Source organism: Rhinoderma darwinii, chromosome 4 (genome assembly GCF_050947455.1).
Source record: "Rhinoderma darwinii isolate aRhiDar2 chromosome 4, aRhiDar2.hap1, whole genome shotgun sequence".
Taxonomy (NCBI): domain Eukaryota; kingdom Metazoa; phylum Chordata; class Amphibia; order Anura; family Rhinodermatidae; genus Rhinoderma; species Rhinoderma darwinii.
The window spans coordinates 5,250,323-5,266,899 of record NC_134690.1 but is presented as its reverse complement, the minus strand read 5'-3'; the positions used below and the strand labels follow the sequence as shown (position 1 = coordinate 5,266,899).

Below are 16,577 nucleotides of genomic sequence, written 5' to 3'. Positions count from 1 at the left end.
CATGTTTCTGCCCTGTCTCGAACAGGGGACCTTTCGCATGTTAGGCGAACGTGATAACCACTACACTACAGAAACTTGGATATTGATTGTTCCGCAACCCACAACCCGCAAGCCATGCAGAAACGAATTGAGAAAAATAATCCAGCCAATTAGTGGCAACAAAATAAACTCCATGTTTCTGCCCTGTCTCGAACAGGGGACCTTTCGCGTGTAAGGCGAACGTTATAACCACTACACTACAGAAACTTCCCCTTGATACAAAAACCCACCATTGCAGAAACCAAAGTTTGACAAATTTAAAGGCTTTCTTTGTGTTAAAAGGAACACATAGTTCCTTGTTTCTGCCCAGTTTCGAACAGGGGACCTTTCGCGTGTAAGGCGAACGTGATAACCACTACACTACAGAAACTTGGATATTGATTGTTCTGCAACCCGGAAGCCATGCAGAAACGAATTGAGAAAAATAATCCAGCCAATTAGCGGCAACAAAAAAAATTCCATGTTTCTGCCTTGTCTCGAACAGGGGACCTTTCGCGTGTTAGGCAAACGTGATAACCACTACACTACAGAAACTTGGATATTGATTGACCCGCAACCCAAAACCCGCAAGCCATGCAGAAACGAATTGAGAAAAATAATCCAGCCAATTAGTGGCAACAAAAAAAATTCCATGTTTCTGCCCTGTCTCGAACAGGGGACCTTTCGCGTGTTAGGCGAACGTGATAACCACTACACTACAGAAACTTGGATATTGATTGTTCCGCAACCCACAACCCGCAAGCCATGCAGAAACGAATTGAGAAAAAGAATCCAGCCAATTAGTGCCAACAAAAAAAATTCCATGTTTCTGCCCTGTCTCGAACAGGGGACCTTTCGCGTGTAAGGCGAACGTGATAACCACTACACTACAGAAACTTCCCCTTGATACAAAAACCCACCATTGCAGAAACCAAAGTTTGACAAATTTAAAGGCTTTCTTTGTGTTAAAAGGAAGACATAGCTCCATGTTTCTGCCCTGTCTCGAACAAGGGACCTTTCGCGTGTTAGGCGAACGTGATAACCACTACACTACAGAAACTTGGATATTGATTGTTCTGCAACCCACAACCCGCAAGCCATGCAGAAACGAATTGAGAAAAAGAATCCAGCCAATTAGTGGCAACCAAAAAAATACCATGTTTCTGCCCTGTCTCGAACAGGGGACCTTTCGCGTGTAAGGCGAACGTGATAACCACTACACTACAGAAACTTGGATATTGATTGTTCCGCAACCCACAACCCGCAAGCCATGCAGAAACGAATTGAGAAAAATAATCCAGCCAATTAGTGGCAACAAAAAAAATTCCATTTTTCTGCCCTGTCTCGAACAGGGGACCTTTCGCGTGTTAGGCGAACGTGATAACCACTACACTACAGAAACTTGGATATTGATTGTTCCGCCACCCACAACCCGCAAGCCATGCAGAAACGAATTGAGAAAAAGAATCCAGCCAATTAGTGGCAACCAAAAAAATACCATGTTTCTGCCCTGTCTCGAACAGGGGACCTTTCGAGTGTAAGGCGAACGTGATAACCACTACACTACAGAAACTTGGATGTTGATTGTTCCGCAACCCACAACCCGCAAGCCATGCAGAAACGAATTGAGAAAAATAATCCAGCCAATTAGTGGCAACAAAAAAAATTCCTTGTTTCTGCCCTGTCTCGAACAGGGGACCTTTCGCGTGTTAGGCGAACGTGATAACCACTACACTACAGAAACTTGGATATTGATTGTTCCGCAACCCACAACCCGCAAGCCATGCAGAAACGAATTGAGAAAAAGAATCCAGCCAATTAGTGCCAACAAAAAAAATTCCATGTTTCTGCCCTGTCTCGAACAGGGGACTTTTCGCGTGTAAGGCGAACGTGATAACCACTACACTACAGAAACTTGGATGTTGATTGTTCAGCAACCCACAACCCGCAAGCCATGCAGAAACGAATTGAGAAAAATAATCCAGCCAATTAGTGCCAACAAAAAAAATTCCATGTTTCTGCCCTGTCTCGAACAGGGGACCTTTCGCATGTTAGGCGAACGTGATAACCACTACACTACAGAAACTTGGATATTGATTGTTCCGCAACCCACAACCCGCAAGCCATGCAGAAACGAATTGAGAAAAATAATCCAGCCAATTAGTGGCAACAAAATAAACTCCATGTTTCTGCCCTGTCTCGAACAGGGGACCTTTCGCGTGTAAGGCGAACGTTATAACCACTACACTACAGAAACTTCCCCTTGATACAAAAACCCACCATTGCAGAAACCAAAGTTTGACAAATTTAAAGGCTTTCTTTGTGTTAAAAGGAACACATAGTTCCTTGTTTCTGCCCAGTTTCGAACAGGGGACCTTTCGCGTGTAAGGCGAACGTGATAACCACTACACTACAGAAACTTGGATATTGATTGTTCTGCAACCCGGAAGCCATGCAGAAACGAATTGAGAAAAATAATCCAGCCAATTAGTGGCAACAAAAAAAATTCCTTGTTTCTGCCCTGTCTCGAACAGGGGACCTTTCGCGTGTTAGGCGAACGTGATAACCACTACACTACAGAAACTTGGATATTGATTGTTCCGCAACCCACAACCCGCAAGCCATGCAGAAACGAATTGAGAAAAAGAATCCAGCCAATTAGTGCCAACAAAAAAAATTCCATGTTTCTGCCCTGTCTCGAACAGGGGACCTTTCGCGTGTAAGGCGAACGTGATAACCACTACACTACAGAAACTTCCCCTTGATACAAAAACCCACCATTGCAGAAACCAAAGTTTGACAAATTTAAAGGCTTTCTTTGTGTTAAAAGGAAGACATAGTTCCTTGTTTCTGCCCAGTTTCGAACAGGGGACCTTTTGCGTGTAAGGCGAACGTGATAACCACTACACTACAGAAACTTGGATATTGATTGTTCTGCAACCCACAACCCGCAAGCCATGCAGAAACGAATTGAGAAAAAGAATCCAGCCAATTAGTGGCAACCAAAAAAATACCATGTTTCTGCCCTGTCTCGAACAGGGGACCTTTCGCGTGTAAGGCGAACGTGATAACCACTACACTACAGAAACTTGGATATTGATTGTTCCGCAACCCACAACCCGCAAGCCATGCAGAAACGAATTGAGAAAAATAATCCAGCCAATTAGTGGCAACAAAAAAAATTCCATTTTTCTGCCATGTCTCGAACAGGGGACCTTTCGCGTGTTAGGCGAACGTGATAACCACTACACTACAGAAACTTGGATATTGATTGTTCCGCCACCCACAACCCGCAAGCCATGCAGAAACGAATTGAGAAAAATAATCCAGGCAATTAGTGGCAACAAAAAAAATTCCATGTTTCTGCCCTGTCTCGAACAGGGGACATTTCGCGTGTAAGGCGAACGTGATAACCACTACACTACAGAAACTTGGATATTGATTGTTCCGCAACCCACAACCCGCAAGCCATGCAGAAACGAATTGAGAAAAATAATCCAGCCAATTAGTGGCAACAAAAAAAATTCCATGTTTCTGCCCTGTCTCGAACAGGGGACCTTTCGCGTGTAAGGCGAACGTGATAACCACTACACTACAGAAACTTCCCCTTGATACAAAAACCCACCATTGCAGAAATCAAAGTTTGACAAATTTAAAGGCTTTCTTTGTGTTAAAAGGAACACATAGTTCCTTGTTTCTGCCCAGTTTCGAACAGGGGACCTTTCGCGTGTAAGGCGAACGTGATAACCACTACACTACAGAAACTTGGATATTGATTGTTCTGCAACCCGCAAGCCATGCAGAAACGAATTGAGAAAAATAATCCAGCCAATTAGCGGCAACAAAAAAAATTTCATGTTTCTGCCCTGTCTCGAACAGGGGACCTTTCGCGTGTAAGCCGAACGTGATAACCACTACACTACAGAAACTTCCCCTTGATACAAAAACCCACCATTGCAGAAACCAAAGTTTGACAAATTTAAAGGCTTTCTTTGTGTTAAAAGGAAGACATAGCTCCATGTTTCTGCCCTGTCTCGAACAAGGGACCTTTCGCGTGTTAGGCGAACGTGATAACCACTACACTACAGAAACTTGGATAATGATTGTTCTGCAACCCACAACCCGCAAGCCATGCAGAAACGAATTGAGAAAAAGAATCCAGCCAATTAGTGGCAACCAAAAAAATACCATGTTTCTGCCCTGTCTCGAACAGGGGACCTTTCGCGTGTAAGGCGAACGTGATAACCACTACACTACAGAAACTTGGATATTGATTGTTCCGCAACCCACAACCCGCAAGCCATGCAGAAACGAATTGAGAAAAATAATCCAGCCAATTAGTGGCAACCAAAAAAATACCATGTTTCTGCCCTGTCTCGAACAGGGGACCTTTCGCGTGTAAGGCGAACGTGATAACCACTACACTACAGAAACTTGGATATTGATTGTTCCGCAACCCACAACCCGCAAGCCATGCAGAAACGAATTGAGAAAAATAATCCAGCCAATTAGTGGCAACAAAAAAAATTCCATTTTTCTGCCCTGTCTCGAACAGGGGACCTTTCGCGTGTTAGGCGAACGTGATAACCACTACACTACAGAAACTTGGATATTGATTGTTCCGCCACCCACAACCCGCAAGCCATGCAGAAACGAATTGAGAAAAAGAATCCAGCCAATTAGTGGCAACCAAAAAAATACCATGTTTCTGCCCTGTCTCGAACAGGGGACCTTTCGAGTGTTAGGCGAACGTGATAACCACTACACTACAGAAACTTGGATATTGATTGTTCCGCAACCCACAACCCGCAAGCCATGCAGAAACGAATTGAGAAAAATAATCCAGCCAATTAGCGGCAACAAAAAAATTTTCATGTTTCTGCCCTGTCTCGAACAGGGGACCTTTCGCGTGTAAGGCGAACGTGATAACCACTACACTACAGAAACTTGGATATTGATTGTTCCGCAACCCACAACCCGCAAGCCATGCAGAAACGAATTGAGAAAAATAATCCAGCCAATTAGTGGCAACAAAAAAAATTCCTTGTTTCTGCCCTGTCTCGAACAGGGGACCTTTCGCATGTTAGGCGAACGTGATAACCACTACACTACAGAAACTTGGATATTGGTTGTTCCGCAACCCACAACCCGCAAGCCATGCAGAAACGAATTGAGAAAAAGAATCCAGCCAATTAGTGGCAACAAAAAAAATTCCATGTTTCTGCCCTGTCTCGAACAGGGGACCTTTCGCGTGTAAGGCGAACGTGATAACCACTACACTACAGAAACTTGGATGTTGATTGTTCAGCAACCCACAACCCGCAAGCCATACAGAAACGAATTGAGAAAAATAATCCAGCCAATTAGTGGCAACAAAAAAAATACCATGTTTCTGCCCTGTCTCGAACAGGTGACCTTTCGCGTGTTAGGCGAACGTGATAACCACTACACTACAGAAACTTCCCCTTGATACAAAAACCCACCATTGCAGAAACCAAAGTTTGACAAATTTAAAGGCTTTCTTTGTGTTAAAAGGAACACATAGTTCCTTGTTTCTGCCCAGTTTCGAACAGGGGACCTTTCGCGTGTAAGGCGAACGTGATAACCACTACACTACAGAAACTTGGATATTGATTGTTCTGCAACCCGGAAGCCATGCAGAAACGAATTGAGAAAAATAATCCAGCCAATTAGCGGCAACAAAAAAAATTCCATGTTTCTGCCTTGTCTCGAACAGGGGACCTTTCGCGTGTTAGGCAAACGTGATAACCACTACACTACAGAAACTTGGATATTGATTGACCCGCAACCCAAAACCCGCAAGCCATGCAGAAACGAATTGAGAAAAATAATCCAGCCAATTAGTGGCAACAAAAAAAATTCCATGTTTCTGCCCTGTCTCGAACAGGGGACCTTTCGCGTGTTAGGCGAACGTGATAACCACTACACTACAGAAACTTGGATATTGATTGTTCCGCAACCCACAACCCGCAAGCCATGCAGAAACGAATTGAGAAAAAGAATCCAGCCAATTAGTGCCAACAAAAAAAATTCCATGTTTCTGCCCTGTCTCGAACAGGGGACCTTTCGCGTGTAAGGCGAACGTGATAACCACTACACTACAGAAACTTCCCCTTGATACAAAAACCCACCATTGCAGAAACCAAAGTTTGACAAATTTAAAGGCTTTCTTTGTGTTAAAAGGAAGACATAGCTCCATGTTTCTGCCCTGTCTCGAACAAGGGACCTTTCGCGTGTTAGGCGAACGTGATAACCACTACACTACAGAAACTTGGATATTGATTGTTCTGCAACCCACAACCCGCAAGCCATGCAGAAACGAATTGAGAAAAAGAATCCAGCCAATTAGTGGCAACCAAAAAAATACCATGTTTCTGCCCTGTCTCGAACAGGGGACCTTTCGCGTGTAAGGCGAACGTGATAACCACTACACTACAGAAACTTGGATATTGATTGTTCCGCAACCCACAACCCGCAAGCCATGCAGAAACGAATTGAGAAAAATAATCCAGCCAATTAGTGGCAACAAAAAAAATTCCATTTTTCTGCCCTGTCTCGAACAGGGGACCTTTCGCGTGTTAGGCGAACGTGATAACCACTACACTACAGAAACTTGGATATTGATTGTTCCGCCACCCACAACCCGCAAGCCATGCAGAAACGAATTGAGAAAAAGAATCCAGCCAATTAGTGGCAACCAAAAAAATACCATGTTTCTGCCCTGTCTCGAACAGGGGACCTTTCGAGTGTAAGGCGAACGTGATAACCACTACACTACAGAAACTTGGATGTTGATTGTTCCGCAACCCACAACCCGCAAGCCATGCAGAAACGAATTGAGAAAAATAATCCAGCCAATTAGTGGCAACAAAAAAAATTCCTTGTTTCTGCCCTGTCTCGAACAGGGGACCTTTCGCGTGTTAGGCGAACGTGATAACCACTACACTACAGAAACTTGGATATTGATTGTTCCGCAACCCACAACCCGCAAGCCATGCAGAAACGAATTGAGAAAAAGAATCCAGCCAATTAGTGCCAACAAAAAAAATTCCATGTTTCTGCCCTGTCTCGAACAGGGGACTTTTCGCGTGTAAGGCGAACGTGATAACCACTACACTACAGAAACTTGGATGTTGATTGTTCAGCAACCCACAACCCGCAAGCCATGCAGAAACGAATTGAGAAAAATAATCCAGCCAATTAGTGCCAACAAAAAAAATTCCATGTTTCTGCCCTGTCTCGAACAGGGGACCTTTCGCATGTTAGGCGAACGTGATAACCACTACACTACAGAAACTTGGATATTGATTGTTCCGCAACCCACAACCCGCAAGCCATGCAGAAACGAATTGAGAAAAATAATCCAGCCAATTAGTGGCAACAAAATAAACTCCATGTTTCTGCCCTGTCTCGAACAGGGGACCTTTCGCGTGTAAGGCGAACGTTATAACCACTACACTACAGAAACTTCCCCTTGATACAAAAACCCACCATTGCAGAAACCAAAGTTTGACAAATTTAAAGGCTTTCTTTGTGTTAAAAGGAACACATAGTTCCTTGTTTCTGCCCAGTTTCGAACAGGGGACCTTTCGCGTGTAAGGCGAACGTGATAACCACTACACTACAGAAACTTGGATATTGATTGTTCTGCAACCCGGAAGCCATGCAGAAACGAATTGAGAAAAATAATCCAGCCAATTAGCGGCAACAAAAAAAATTCCATGTTTCTGCCTTGTCTCGAACAGGGGACCTTTCGCGTGTTAGGCAAACGTGATAACCACTACACTACAGAAACTTGGATATTGATTGACCCGCAACCCACAACCCGCAAGCCATGCAGAAACGAATTGAGAAAAATAATCCAGCCAATTAGTGGCAACAAAAAAAATTCCATGTTTCTGCCCTGTCTCGAACAGGGGACCTTTCGCGTGTTAGGCGAACGTGATAACCACTACACTACAGAAACTTGGATATTGATTGTTCCGCAACCCACAACCCGCAAGCCATGCAGAAACGAATTGAGAAAAAGAATCCAGCCAATTAGTGCCAACAAAAAAAATTCCATGTTTCTGCCCTGTCTCGAACAGGGGACCTTTCGCGTGTAAGGCGAACGTGATAACCACTACACTACAGAAACTTCCCCTTGATACAAAAACCCACCATTGCAGAAACCAAAGTTTGACAAATTTAAAGGCTTTCTTTGTGTTAAAAGGAAGACATAGTTCCTTGTTTCTGCCCAGTTTCGAACAGGGGACCTTTTGCGTGTAAGGCGAACGTGATAACCACTACACTACAGAAACTTGGATATTGATTGTTCTGCAACCCACAACCCGCAAGCCATGCAGAAACGAATTGAGAAAAAGAATCCAGCCAATTAGTGGCAACCAAAAAAATACCATGTTTCTGCCCTGTCTCGAACAGGGGACCTTTCGCGTGTAAGGCGAACGTGATAACCACTACACTACAGAAACTTGGATATTGATTGTTCCGCAACCCACAACCCGCAAGCCATGCAGAAACGAATTGAGAAAAATAATCCAGCCAATTAGTGGCAACAAAAAAAATTCCATTTTTCTGCCATGTCTCGAACAGGGGACCTTTCGCGTGTTAGGCGAACGTGATAACCACTACACTACAGAAACTTGGATATTGATTGTTCCGCCACCCACAACCCGCAAGCCATGCAGAAACGAATTGAGAAAAATAATCCAGGCAATTAGTGGCAACAAAAAAAATTCCATGTTTCTGCCCTGTCTCGAACAGGGGACATTTCGCGTGTAAGGCGAACGTGATAACCACTACACTACAGAAACTTGGATATTGATTGTTCCGCAACCCACAACCCGCAAGCCATGCAGAAACGAATTGAGAAAAATAATCCAGCCAATTAGTGGCAACAAAAAAAATTCCATGTTTCTGCCCTGTCTCGAACAGGGGACCTTTCGCGTGTAAGGCGAACGTGATAACCACTACACTACAGAAACTTCCCCTTGATACAAAAACCCACCATTGCAGAAATCAAAGTTTGACAAATTTAAAGGCTTTCTTTGTGTTAAAAGGAACACATAGTTCCTTGTTTCTGCCCAGTTTCGAACAGGGGACCTTTCGCGTGTAAGGCGAACGTGATAACCACTACACTACAGAAACTTGGATATTGATTGTTCTGCAACCCGCAAGCCATGCAGAAACGAATTGAGAAAAATAATCCAGCCAATTAGCGGCAACAAAAAAAATTTCATGTTTCTGCCCTGTCTCGAACAGGGGACCTTTCGCGTGTAAGCCGAACGTGATAACCACTACACTACAGAAACTTCCCCTTGATACAAAAACCCACCATTGCAGAAACCAAAGTTTGACAAATTTAAAGGCTTTCTTTGTGTTAAAAGGAAGACATAGCTCCATGTTTCTGCCCTGTCTCGAACAAGGGACCTTTCGCGTGTTAGGCGAACGTGATAACCACTACACTACAGAAACTTGGATAATGATTGTTCTGCAACCCACAACCCGCAAGCCATGCAGAAACGAATTGAGAAAAAGAATCCAGCCAATTAGTGGCAACCAAAAAAATACCATGTTTCTGCCCTGTCTCGAACAGGGGACCTTTCGCGTGTAAGGCGAACGTGATAACCACTACACTACAGAAACTTGGATATTGATTGTTCCGCAACCCACAACCCGCAAGCCATGCAGAAACGAATTGAGAAAAATAATCCAGCCAATTAGTGGCAACCAAAAAAATACCATGTTTCTGCCCTGTCTCGAACAGGGGACCTTTCGCGTGTAAGGCGAACGTGATAACCACTACACTACAGAAACTTGGATATTGATTGTTCCGCAACCCACAACCCGCAAGCCATGCAGAAACGAATTGAGAAAAATAATCCAGCCAATTAGTGGCAACAAAAAAAATTCCATTTTTCTGCCCTGTCTCGAACAGGGGACCTTTCGCGTGTTAGGCGAACGTGATAACCACTACACTACAGAAACTTGGATATTGATTGTTCCGCCACCCACAACCCGCAAGCCATGCAGAAACGAATTGAGAAAAAGAATCCAGCCAATTAGTGGCAACCAAAAAAATACCATGTTTCTGCCCTGTCTCGAACAGGGGACCTTTCGAGTGTTAGGCGAACGTGATAACCACTACACTACAGAAACTTGGATATTGATTGTTCCGCAACCCACAACCCGCAAGCCATGCAGAAACGAATTGAGAAAAATAATCCAGCCAATTAGCGGCAACAAAAAAATTTTCATGTTTCTGCCCTGTCTCGAACAGGGGACCTTTCGCGTGTAAGGCGAACGTGATAACCACTACACTACAGAAACTTGGATATTGATTGTTCCGCAACCCACAACCCGCAAGCCATGCAGAAACGAATTGAGAAAAATAATCCAGCCAATTAGTGGCAACAAAAAAAATTCCTTGTTTCTGCCCTGTCTCGAACAGGGGACCTTTCGCATGTTAGGCGAACGTGATAACCACTACACTACAGAAACTTGGATATTGGTTGTTCCGCAACCCACAACCCGCAAGCCATGCAGAAACGAATTGAGAAAAAGAATCCAGCCAATTAGTGCCAACAAAAAAAATTCCATGTTTCTGCCCTGTCTCGAACAGGGGACCTTTCGCGTGTAAGGCGAACGTGATAACCACTACACTACAGAAACTTGGATGTTGATTGTTCAGCAACCCACAACCCGCAAGCCATACAGAAACGAATTGAGAAAAATAATCCAGCCAATTAGTGGCAACAAAAAAAATACCATGTTTCTGCCCTGTCTCGAACAGGTGACCTTTCGCGTGTTAGGCGAACGTGATAACCACTACACTACAGAAACTTCCCCTTGATACAAAAACCCACCATTGCAGAAACCAAAGTTTGACAAATTTAAAGGCTTTCTTTGTGTTAAAAGGAAGACATAGTTCCTTGTTTCTGCCCAGTTTCGAACAGGGGACCTTTTGCGTGTAAGGCGAACGTGATAACCACTACACTACAGAAACTTGGATATTGATTGTTCTGCAACCCACAACCCGCAAGCCATGCAGAAACGAATTGAGAAAAAGAATCCAGCCAATTAGTGGCAACCAAAAAAATACCATGTTTCTGCCCTGTCTCGAACAGGGGACCTTTCGCGTGTAAGGCGAACGTGATAACCACTACACTACAGAAACTTGGATATTGATTGTTCCGCAACCCACAACCCGCAAGCCATGCAGAAACGAATTGAGAAAAATAATCCAGCCAATTAGTGGCAACAAAAAAAATTCCATTTTTCTGCCATGTCTCGAACAGGGGACCTTTCGCGTGTTAGGCGAACGTGATAACCACTACACTACAGAAACTTGGATATTGATTGTTCCGCCACCCACAACCCGCAAGCCATGCAGAAACGAATTGAGAAAAATAATCCAGGCAATTAGTGGCAACAAAAAAAATTCCATGTTTCTGCCCTGTCTCGAACAGGGGACATTTCGCGTGTAAGGCGAACGTGATAACCACTACACTACAGAAACTTGGATATTGATTGTTCCGCAACCCACAACCCGCAAGCCATGCAGAAACGAATTGAGAAAAATAATCCAGCCAATTAGTGGCAACAAAAAAAATTCCATGTTTCTGCCCTGTCTCGAACAGGGGACCTTTCGCGTGTAAGGCGAACGTGATAACCACTACACTACAGAAACTTCCCCTTGATACAAAAACCCACCATTGCAGAAATCAAAGTTTGACAAATTTAAAGGCTTTCTTTGTGTTAAAAGGAACACATAGTTCCTTGTTTCTGCCCAGTTTCGAACAGGGGACCTTTCGCGTGTAAGGCGAACGTGATAACCACTACACTACAGAAACTTGGATATTGATTGTTCTGCAACCCGCAAGCCATGCAGAAACGAATTGAGAAAAATAATCCAGCCAATTAGCGGCAACAAAAAAAATTTCATGTTTCTGCCCTGTCTCGAACAGGGGACCTTTCGCGTGTAAGCCGAACGTGATAACCACTACACTACAGAAACTTCCCCTTGATACAAAAACCCACCATTGCAGAAACCAAAGTTTGACAAATTTAAAGGCTTTCTTTGTGTTAAAAGGAAGACATAGCTCCATGTTTCTGCCCTGTCTCGAACAAGGGACCTTTCGCGTGTTAGGCGAACGTGATAACCACTACACTACAGAAACTTGGATAATGATTGTTCTGCAACCCACAACCCGCAAGCCATGCAGAAACGAATTGAGAAAAAGAATCCAGCCAATTAGTGGCAACCAAAAAAATACCATGTTTCTGCCCTGTCTCGAACAGGGGACCTTTCGCGTGTAAGGCGAACGTGATAACCACTACACTACAGAAACTTGGATATTGATTGTTCCGCAACCCACAACCCGCAAGCCATGCAGAAACGAATTGAGAAAAATAATCCAGCCAATTAGTGGCAACAAAAAAAATTCCATTTTTCTGCCCTGTCTCGAACAGGGGACCTTTCGCGTGTTAGGCGAACGTGATAACCACTACACTACAGAAACTTGGATATTGATTGTTCCGCCACCCACAACCCGCAAGCCATGCAGAAACGAATTGAGAAAAAGAATCCAGCCAATTAGTGGCAACCAAAAAAATACCATGTTTCTGCCCTGTCTCGAACAGGGGACCTTTCGAGTGTTAGGCGAACGTGATAACCACTACACTACAGAAACTTGGATATTGATTGTTCCGCAACCCACAACCCGCAAGCCATGCAGAAACGAATTGAGAAAAATAATCCAGCCAATTAGCGGCAACAAAAAAAATTTCATGTTTCTGCCCTGTCTCGAACAGGGGACCTTTCGCGTGTAAGGCGAACGTGATAACCACTACACTACAGAAACTTGGATATTGATTGTTCCGCAACCCACAACCCGCAAGCCATGCAGAAACGAATTGAGAAAAATAATCCAGCCAATTAGTGGCAACAAAAAAAATTCCTTGTTTCTGCCCTGTCTCGAACAGGGGACCTTTCGCGTGTTAGGCGAACGTGATAACCACTACACTACAGAAACTTGGATATTGATTGTTCCGCAACCCACAACCCGCAAGCCATGCAGAAACGAATTGAGAAAAAGAATCCAGCCAATTAGTGGCAACAAAAAAAATTCCATGTTTCTGCCCTGTCTCGAACAGGGGACCTTTCGCGTGTAAGGCGAACGTGATAACCACTACACTACAGAAACTTGGATGTTGATTGTTCAGCAACCCACAACCCGCAAGCCATACAGAAACGAATTGAGAAAAATAATCCAGCCAATTAGTGGCAACAAAAAAAATACCATGTTTCTGCCCTGTCTCGAACAGGTGACCTTTCGCGTGTTAGGCGAACGTGATAACCACTACACTACAGAAACTTCCCCTTGATACAAAAACCCACCATTGCAGAAACCAAAGTTTGACAAATTTAAAGGCTTTCTTTGTGTTAAAAGGAAGACATAGCTCCATGTTTCTGCCCTGTCTCGAACAAGGGACCTTTCGCGTGTTAGGCGAACGTGATAACCACTACACTACAGAAACTTGGATAATGATTGTTCTGCAACCCACAACCCGCAAGCCATGCAGAAACGAATTGAGAAAAAGAATCCAGCCAATTAGTGGCAACCAAAAAAATACCATGTTTCTGCCCTGTCTCGAACAGGGGACCTTTCGCGTGTAAGGCGAACGTGATAACCACTACACTACAGAAACTTGGATATTGATTGTTCCGCAACCCACAACCCGCAAGCCATGCAGAAACGAATTGAGAAAAATAATCCAGCCAATTAGTGGCAACAAAAAAAATTCCATTTTTCTGCCCTGTCTCGAACAGGGGACCTTTCGCGTGTAAGCCGAACGTGATAACCACTACACTACAGAAACTTCCCCTTGATACAAAAACCCACCATTGCAGAAACCAAAGTTTGACAAATTTAAAGGCTTTCTTTGTGTTAAAAGGAAGACATAGCTCCATGTTTTCTGCCCTGTCTCGAACAAGGGACCTTTCGCGTGTTAGGCGAACGTGATAACCACTACACTACAGAAACTTGGATAATGATTGTTCTGCAACCCACAACCCGCAAGCCATGCAGAAACGAATTGAGAAAAAGAATCCAGCCAATTAGTGGCAACCAAAAAAATACCATGTTTCTGCCCTGTCTCGAACAGGGGACCTTTCGCGTGTAAGGCGAACGTGATAACCACTACACTACAGAAACTTGGATATTGATTGTTCCGCAACCCACAACCCGCAAGCCATGCAGAAACGAATTGAGAAAAATAATCCAGCCAATTAGTGGCAACAAAAAAAATTCCATTTTTCTGCCCTGTCTCGAACAGGGGACCTTTCGCGTGTTAGGCGAACGTGATAACCACTACACTACAGAAACTTGGATATTGATTGTTCCGCCACCCACAACCCGCAAGCCATGCAGAAACGAATTGAGAAAAAGAATCCAGCCAATTAGTGGCAACCAAAAAAATACCATGTTTCTGCCCTGTCTCGAACAGGGGACCTTTCGAGTGTTAGGCGAACGTGATAACCACTACACTACAGAAACTTGGATATTGATTGTTCCGCAACCCACAACCCGCAAGCCATGCAGAAACGAATTGAGAAAAATAATCCAGCCAATTAGCGGCAACAAAAAAAATTTCATGTTTCTGCCCTGTCTCGAACAGGGGACCTTTCGCGTGTAAGGCGAACGTGATAACCACTACACTACAGAAACTTGGATATTGATTGTTCCGCAACCCACAACCCGCAAGCCATGCAGAAACGAATTGAGAAAAATAATCCAGCCAATTAGTGGCAACAAAAAAAATTCCTTGTTTCTGCCCTGTCTCGAACAGGGGACCTTTCGCGTGTTAGGCGAACGTGATAACCACTACACTACAGAAACTTGGATATTGATTGTTCCGCAACCCACAACCCGCAAGCCATGCAGAAACGAATTGAGAAAAAGAATCCAGCCAATTAGTGGCAACAAAAAAAATTCCATGTTTCTGCCCTGTCTCGAACAGGGGACCTTTCGCGTGTAAGGCGAACGTGATAACCACTACACTACAGAAACTTGGATGTTGATTGTTCAGCAACCCACAACCCGCAAGCCATACAGAAACGAATTGAGAAAAATAATCCAGCCAATTAGTGGCAACAAAAAAAATACCATGTTTCTGCCCTGTCTCGAACAGGTGACCTTTCGCGTGTTAGGCGAACGTGATAACCACTACACTACAGAAACTTCCCCTTGATACAAAAACCCACCATTGCAGAAACCAAAGTTTGACAAATTTAAAGGCTTTCTTTGTGTTAAAAGGAAGACATAGCTCCATGTTTCTGCCCTGTCTCGAACAAGGGACCTTTCGCGTGTTAGGCGAACGTGATAACCACTACACTACAGAAACTTGGATAATGATTGTTCTGCAACCCACAACCCGCAAGCCATGCAGAAACGAATTGAGAAAAAGAATCCAGCCAATTAGTGGCAACCAAAAAAATACCATGTTTCTGCCCTGTCTCGAACAGGGGACCTTTCGCGTGTAAGGCGAACGTGATAACCACTACACTACAGAAACTTGGATATTGATTGTTCCGCAACCCACAACCCGCAAGCCATGCAGAAACGAATTGAGAAAAATAATCCAGCCAATTAGTGGCAACAAAAAAAATTCCATTTTTCTGCCCTGTCTCGAACAGGGGACCTTTCGCGTGTTAGGCGAACGTGATAACCACTACACTACAGAAACTTGGATATTGATTGTTCCGCCACCCACAACCCGCAAGCCATGCAGAAACGAATTGAGAAAAATAATCCAGCCAATTAGTGGCAACAAAAAAAATTCCATGTTTCTGCCCTGTCTCGAACAGGGGACATTTCGCGTGTAAGGCGAACGTGATAACCACTACACTACAGAAACTTGGATATTGATTGTTCCGCAACCCACAACCCGCAAGCCATGCAGAAACGAATTGAGAAAAATAATCCAGCCAATTAGTGGCAACAAAAAAAATTCCATGTTTCTGCCCTGTCTCGAACAGGGGACCTTTCGCGTGTAAGGCGAACGTGATAACCACTACACTACAGAAACTTCCCCTTGATACAAAAACCCACCATTGCAGAAATCAAAGTTGACAAATTTAAAGGCTTTCTTTGTGTTAAAAGGAACACATAGTTCCTTGTTTCTGCCCAGTTTCGAACAGGGGACCTTTCGCGTGTAAGGCGAACGTGATAACCACTACACTACAGGAAACTTGGATATTGATTGTTCTGCAACCCGCAAGCCATGCAGAAACGAATTGAGAAAAATAATCCAGCCAATTAGCGGCAACAAAAAAAATTTCATGTTTCTGCCCTGTCTCGAACAGGGGACCTTTCGCGTGTAAGCCGAACGTGATAACCACTACACTACAGAAACTTCCCCTTGATACAAAAACCCACCATTGCAGAAACCAAAGTTTGACAAATTTAAAGGCTTTCTTTGTGTTAAAAGGAAGACATAGCTCCATGTTTCTGCCCTGTCTCGAACAAGGGACCTTT

General features: G+C 43.9%; 59 non-coding genes across 59 annotated transcripts; all 59 read right to left on the bottom strand.

The window, feature by feature from the left end:
* Positions 1-173: 173 nt before the first annotated feature.
* On the bottom strand, positions 174-246 carry TRNAV-UAC (transfer RNA valine (anticodon UAC)). Its single transcript has one exon. It is a non-coding gene; the product is annotated as a tRNA-Val (tRNA).
* A 90-nt stretch (positions 247-336) lies between these two features.
* TRNAV-UAC (transfer RNA valine (anticodon UAC)) lies at positions 337-409 on the bottom strand. The gene has a single exon. It is a non-coding gene; the product is annotated as a tRNA-Val (tRNA).
* Positions 410-671: 262 nt separating this feature from the next.
* On the bottom strand, positions 672-744 carry TRNAV-AAC (transfer RNA valine (anticodon AAC)). Its single transcript has one exon. It is a non-coding gene; the product is annotated as a tRNA-Val (tRNA).
* Positions 745-842: 98 nt separating this feature from the next.
* Positions 843-915, bottom strand: TRNAV-UAC (transfer RNA valine (anticodon UAC)). Its single transcript has one exon. It is a non-coding gene; the product is annotated as a tRNA-Val (tRNA).
* Positions 916-1,176: 261 nt separating this feature from the next.
* On the bottom strand, positions 1,177-1,249 carry TRNAV-UAC (transfer RNA valine (anticodon UAC)). The gene has a single exon. It is a non-coding gene; the product is annotated as a tRNA-Val (tRNA).
* A 269-nt stretch (positions 1,250-1,518) lies between these two features.
* Positions 1,519-1,591, bottom strand: TRNAV-UAC (transfer RNA valine (anticodon UAC)). Its single transcript has one exon. It is a non-coding gene; the product is annotated as a tRNA-Val (tRNA).
* Positions 1,592-1,689: 98 nt separating this feature from the next.
* Positions 1,690-1,762, bottom strand: TRNAV-AAC (transfer RNA valine (anticodon AAC)). Its single transcript has one exon. It is a non-coding gene; the product is annotated as a tRNA-Val (tRNA).
* Positions 1,763-1,860: 98 nt separating this feature from the next.
* Positions 1,861-1,933, bottom strand: TRNAV-UAC (transfer RNA valine (anticodon UAC)). Its single transcript has one exon. It is a non-coding gene; the product is annotated as a tRNA-Val (tRNA).
* Positions 1,934-2,202: 269 nt separating this feature from the next.
* TRNAV-UAC (transfer RNA valine (anticodon UAC)) lies at positions 2,203-2,275 on the bottom strand. The gene has a single exon. It is a non-coding gene; the product is annotated as a tRNA-Val (tRNA).
* A 90-nt stretch (positions 2,276-2,365) lies between these two features.
* Positions 2,366-2,438, bottom strand: TRNAV-UAC (transfer RNA valine (anticodon UAC)). The gene has a single exon. It is a non-coding gene; the product is annotated as a tRNA-Val (tRNA).
* Positions 2,439-2,529: 91 nt separating this feature from the next.
* TRNAV-AAC (transfer RNA valine (anticodon AAC)) lies at positions 2,530-2,602 on the bottom strand. Its single transcript has one exon. It is a non-coding gene; the product is annotated as a tRNA-Val (tRNA).
* Positions 2,603-2,700: 98 nt separating this feature from the next.
* TRNAV-UAC (transfer RNA valine (anticodon UAC)) lies at positions 2,701-2,773 on the bottom strand. Its single transcript has one exon. It is a non-coding gene; the product is annotated as a tRNA-Val (tRNA).
* Positions 2,774-3,034: 261 nt separating this feature from the next.
* On the bottom strand, positions 3,035-3,107 carry TRNAV-UAC (transfer RNA valine (anticodon UAC)). Its single transcript has one exon. It is a non-coding gene; the product is annotated as a tRNA-Val (tRNA).
* Positions 3,108-3,376: 269 nt separating this feature from the next.
* Positions 3,377-3,449, bottom strand: TRNAV-UAC (transfer RNA valine (anticodon UAC)). The gene has a single exon. It is a non-coding gene; the product is annotated as a tRNA-Val (tRNA).
* Positions 3,450-3,547: 98 nt separating this feature from the next.
* TRNAV-UAC (transfer RNA valine (anticodon UAC)) lies at positions 3,548-3,620 on the bottom strand. Its single transcript has one exon. It is a non-coding gene; the product is annotated as a tRNA-Val (tRNA).
* A 90-nt stretch (positions 3,621-3,710) lies between these two features.
* TRNAV-UAC (transfer RNA valine (anticodon UAC)) lies at positions 3,711-3,783 on the bottom strand. Its single transcript has one exon. It is a non-coding gene; the product is annotated as a tRNA-Val (tRNA).
* Positions 3,784-3,874: 91 nt separating this feature from the next.
* Positions 3,875-3,947, bottom strand: TRNAV-UAC (transfer RNA valine (anticodon UAC)). The gene has a single exon. It is a non-coding gene; the product is annotated as a tRNA-Val (tRNA).
* Positions 3,948-4,208: 261 nt separating this feature from the next.
* Positions 4,209-4,281, bottom strand: TRNAV-UAC (transfer RNA valine (anticodon UAC)). Its single transcript has one exon. It is a non-coding gene; the product is annotated as a tRNA-Val (tRNA).
* Positions 4,282-4,379: 98 nt separating this feature from the next.
* Positions 4,380-4,452, bottom strand: TRNAV-UAC (transfer RNA valine (anticodon UAC)). The gene has a single exon. It is a non-coding gene; the product is annotated as a tRNA-Val (tRNA).
* Positions 4,453-4,892: 440 nt separating this feature from the next.
* TRNAV-UAC (transfer RNA valine (anticodon UAC)) lies at positions 4,893-4,965 on the bottom strand. The gene has a single exon. It is a non-coding gene; the product is annotated as a tRNA-Val (tRNA).
* A 269-nt stretch (positions 4,966-5,234) lies between these two features.
* Positions 5,235-5,307, bottom strand: TRNAV-UAC (transfer RNA valine (anticodon UAC)). The gene has a single exon. It is a non-coding gene; the product is annotated as a tRNA-Val (tRNA).
* A 261-nt stretch (positions 5,308-5,568) lies between these two features.
* On the bottom strand, positions 5,569-5,641 carry TRNAV-UAC (transfer RNA valine (anticodon UAC)). The gene has a single exon. It is a non-coding gene; the product is annotated as a tRNA-Val (tRNA).
* Positions 5,642-5,903: 262 nt separating this feature from the next.
* Positions 5,904-5,976, bottom strand: TRNAV-AAC (transfer RNA valine (anticodon AAC)). The gene has a single exon. It is a non-coding gene; the product is annotated as a tRNA-Val (tRNA).
* A 98-nt stretch (positions 5,977-6,074) lies between these two features.
* On the bottom strand, positions 6,075-6,147 carry TRNAV-UAC (transfer RNA valine (anticodon UAC)). The gene has a single exon. It is a non-coding gene; the product is annotated as a tRNA-Val (tRNA).
* Positions 6,148-6,408: 261 nt separating this feature from the next.
* Positions 6,409-6,481, bottom strand: TRNAV-UAC (transfer RNA valine (anticodon UAC)). Its single transcript has one exon. It is a non-coding gene; the product is annotated as a tRNA-Val (tRNA).
* A 269-nt stretch (positions 6,482-6,750) lies between these two features.
* On the bottom strand, positions 6,751-6,823 carry TRNAV-UAC (transfer RNA valine (anticodon UAC)). The gene has a single exon. It is a non-coding gene; the product is annotated as a tRNA-Val (tRNA).
* A 98-nt stretch (positions 6,824-6,921) lies between these two features.
* On the bottom strand, positions 6,922-6,994 carry TRNAV-AAC (transfer RNA valine (anticodon AAC)). The gene has a single exon. It is a non-coding gene; the product is annotated as a tRNA-Val (tRNA).
* Positions 6,995-7,092: 98 nt separating this feature from the next.
* On the bottom strand, positions 7,093-7,165 carry TRNAV-UAC (transfer RNA valine (anticodon UAC)). The gene has a single exon. It is a non-coding gene; the product is annotated as a tRNA-Val (tRNA).
* Positions 7,166-7,434: 269 nt separating this feature from the next.
* On the bottom strand, positions 7,435-7,507 carry TRNAV-UAC (transfer RNA valine (anticodon UAC)). The gene has a single exon. It is a non-coding gene; the product is annotated as a tRNA-Val (tRNA).
* A 90-nt stretch (positions 7,508-7,597) lies between these two features.
* On the bottom strand, positions 7,598-7,670 carry TRNAV-UAC (transfer RNA valine (anticodon UAC)). Its single transcript has one exon. It is a non-coding gene; the product is annotated as a tRNA-Val (tRNA).
* A 262-nt stretch (positions 7,671-7,932) lies between these two features.
* TRNAV-AAC (transfer RNA valine (anticodon AAC)) lies at positions 7,933-8,005 on the bottom strand. Its single transcript has one exon. It is a non-coding gene; the product is annotated as a tRNA-Val (tRNA).
* Positions 8,006-8,103: 98 nt separating this feature from the next.
* Positions 8,104-8,176, bottom strand: TRNAV-UAC (transfer RNA valine (anticodon UAC)). Its single transcript has one exon. It is a non-coding gene; the product is annotated as a tRNA-Val (tRNA).
* A 261-nt stretch (positions 8,177-8,437) lies between these two features.
* Positions 8,438-8,510, bottom strand: TRNAV-UAC (transfer RNA valine (anticodon UAC)). The gene has a single exon. It is a non-coding gene; the product is annotated as a tRNA-Val (tRNA).
* Positions 8,511-8,779: 269 nt separating this feature from the next.
* TRNAV-UAC (transfer RNA valine (anticodon UAC)) lies at positions 8,780-8,852 on the bottom strand. Its single transcript has one exon. It is a non-coding gene; the product is annotated as a tRNA-Val (tRNA).
* A 98-nt stretch (positions 8,853-8,950) lies between these two features.
* Positions 8,951-9,023, bottom strand: TRNAV-UAC (transfer RNA valine (anticodon UAC)). The gene has a single exon. It is a non-coding gene; the product is annotated as a tRNA-Val (tRNA).
* A 90-nt stretch (positions 9,024-9,113) lies between these two features.
* TRNAV-UAC (transfer RNA valine (anticodon UAC)) lies at positions 9,114-9,186 on the bottom strand. Its single transcript has one exon. It is a non-coding gene; the product is annotated as a tRNA-Val (tRNA).
* A 91-nt stretch (positions 9,187-9,277) lies between these two features.
* On the bottom strand, positions 9,278-9,350 carry TRNAV-UAC (transfer RNA valine (anticodon UAC)). Its single transcript has one exon. It is a non-coding gene; the product is annotated as a tRNA-Val (tRNA).
* A 261-nt stretch (positions 9,351-9,611) lies between these two features.
* TRNAV-UAC (transfer RNA valine (anticodon UAC)) lies at positions 9,612-9,684 on the bottom strand. Its single transcript has one exon. It is a non-coding gene; the product is annotated as a tRNA-Val (tRNA).
* Positions 9,685-9,782: 98 nt separating this feature from the next.
* On the bottom strand, positions 9,783-9,855 carry TRNAV-UAC (transfer RNA valine (anticodon UAC)). The gene has a single exon. It is a non-coding gene; the product is annotated as a tRNA-Val (tRNA).
* Positions 9,856-10,295: 440 nt separating this feature from the next.
* On the bottom strand, positions 10,296-10,368 carry TRNAV-UAC (transfer RNA valine (anticodon UAC)). Its single transcript has one exon. It is a non-coding gene; the product is annotated as a tRNA-Val (tRNA).
* A 269-nt stretch (positions 10,369-10,637) lies between these two features.
* TRNAV-UAC (transfer RNA valine (anticodon UAC)) lies at positions 10,638-10,710 on the bottom strand. Its single transcript has one exon. It is a non-coding gene; the product is annotated as a tRNA-Val (tRNA).
* Positions 10,711-11,142: 432 nt separating this feature from the next.
* TRNAV-UAC (transfer RNA valine (anticodon UAC)) lies at positions 11,143-11,215 on the bottom strand. The gene has a single exon. It is a non-coding gene; the product is annotated as a tRNA-Val (tRNA).
* A 269-nt stretch (positions 11,216-11,484) lies between these two features.
* Positions 11,485-11,557, bottom strand: TRNAV-UAC (transfer RNA valine (anticodon UAC)). The gene has a single exon. It is a non-coding gene; the product is annotated as a tRNA-Val (tRNA).
* A 98-nt stretch (positions 11,558-11,655) lies between these two features.
* On the bottom strand, positions 11,656-11,728 carry TRNAV-UAC (transfer RNA valine (anticodon UAC)). Its single transcript has one exon. It is a non-coding gene; the product is annotated as a tRNA-Val (tRNA).
* Positions 11,729-11,818: 90 nt separating this feature from the next.
* TRNAV-UAC (transfer RNA valine (anticodon UAC)) lies at positions 11,819-11,891 on the bottom strand. The gene has a single exon. It is a non-coding gene; the product is annotated as a tRNA-Val (tRNA).
* A 91-nt stretch (positions 11,892-11,982) lies between these two features.
* TRNAV-UAC (transfer RNA valine (anticodon UAC)) lies at positions 11,983-12,055 on the bottom strand. The gene has a single exon. It is a non-coding gene; the product is annotated as a tRNA-Val (tRNA).
* Positions 12,056-12,316: 261 nt separating this feature from the next.
* On the bottom strand, positions 12,317-12,389 carry TRNAV-UAC (transfer RNA valine (anticodon UAC)). The gene has a single exon. It is a non-coding gene; the product is annotated as a tRNA-Val (tRNA).
* A 440-nt stretch (positions 12,390-12,829) lies between these two features.
* On the bottom strand, positions 12,830-12,902 carry TRNAV-UAC (transfer RNA valine (anticodon UAC)). The gene has a single exon. It is a non-coding gene; the product is annotated as a tRNA-Val (tRNA).
* Positions 12,903-13,000: 98 nt separating this feature from the next.
* TRNAV-AAC (transfer RNA valine (anticodon AAC)) lies at positions 13,001-13,073 on the bottom strand. Its single transcript has one exon. It is a non-coding gene; the product is annotated as a tRNA-Val (tRNA).
* Positions 13,074-13,171: 98 nt separating this feature from the next.
* On the bottom strand, positions 13,172-13,244 carry TRNAV-UAC (transfer RNA valine (anticodon UAC)). Its single transcript has one exon. It is a non-coding gene; the product is annotated as a tRNA-Val (tRNA).
* Positions 13,245-13,676: 432 nt separating this feature from the next.
* On the bottom strand, positions 13,677-13,749 carry TRNAV-UAC (transfer RNA valine (anticodon UAC)). The gene has a single exon. It is a non-coding gene; the product is annotated as a tRNA-Val (tRNA).
* Positions 13,750-14,182: 433 nt separating this feature from the next.
* On the bottom strand, positions 14,183-14,255 carry TRNAV-UAC (transfer RNA valine (anticodon UAC)). The gene has a single exon. It is a non-coding gene; the product is annotated as a tRNA-Val (tRNA).
* Positions 14,256-14,695: 440 nt separating this feature from the next.
* On the bottom strand, positions 14,696-14,768 carry TRNAV-UAC (transfer RNA valine (anticodon UAC)). The gene has a single exon. It is a non-coding gene; the product is annotated as a tRNA-Val (tRNA).
* A 98-nt stretch (positions 14,769-14,866) lies between these two features.
* Positions 14,867-14,939, bottom strand: TRNAV-AAC (transfer RNA valine (anticodon AAC)). The gene has a single exon. It is a non-coding gene; the product is annotated as a tRNA-Val (tRNA).
* A 98-nt stretch (positions 14,940-15,037) lies between these two features.
* On the bottom strand, positions 15,038-15,110 carry TRNAV-UAC (transfer RNA valine (anticodon UAC)). Its single transcript has one exon. It is a non-coding gene; the product is annotated as a tRNA-Val (tRNA).
* Positions 15,111-15,542: 432 nt separating this feature from the next.
* TRNAV-UAC (transfer RNA valine (anticodon UAC)) lies at positions 15,543-15,615 on the bottom strand. Its single transcript has one exon. It is a non-coding gene; the product is annotated as a tRNA-Val (tRNA).
* A 269-nt stretch (positions 15,616-15,884) lies between these two features.
* Positions 15,885-15,957, bottom strand: TRNAV-UAC (transfer RNA valine (anticodon UAC)). Its single transcript has one exon. It is a non-coding gene; the product is annotated as a tRNA-Val (tRNA).
* Positions 15,958-16,055: 98 nt separating this feature from the next.
* TRNAV-UAC (transfer RNA valine (anticodon UAC)) lies at positions 16,056-16,128 on the bottom strand. Its single transcript has one exon. It is a non-coding gene; the product is annotated as a tRNA-Val (tRNA).
* Positions 16,129-16,382: 254 nt separating this feature from the next.
* On the bottom strand, positions 16,383-16,455 carry TRNAV-UAC (transfer RNA valine (anticodon UAC)). Its single transcript has one exon. It is a non-coding gene; the product is annotated as a tRNA-Val (tRNA).
* Positions 16,456-16,577: the final 122 nt, after the last annotated feature.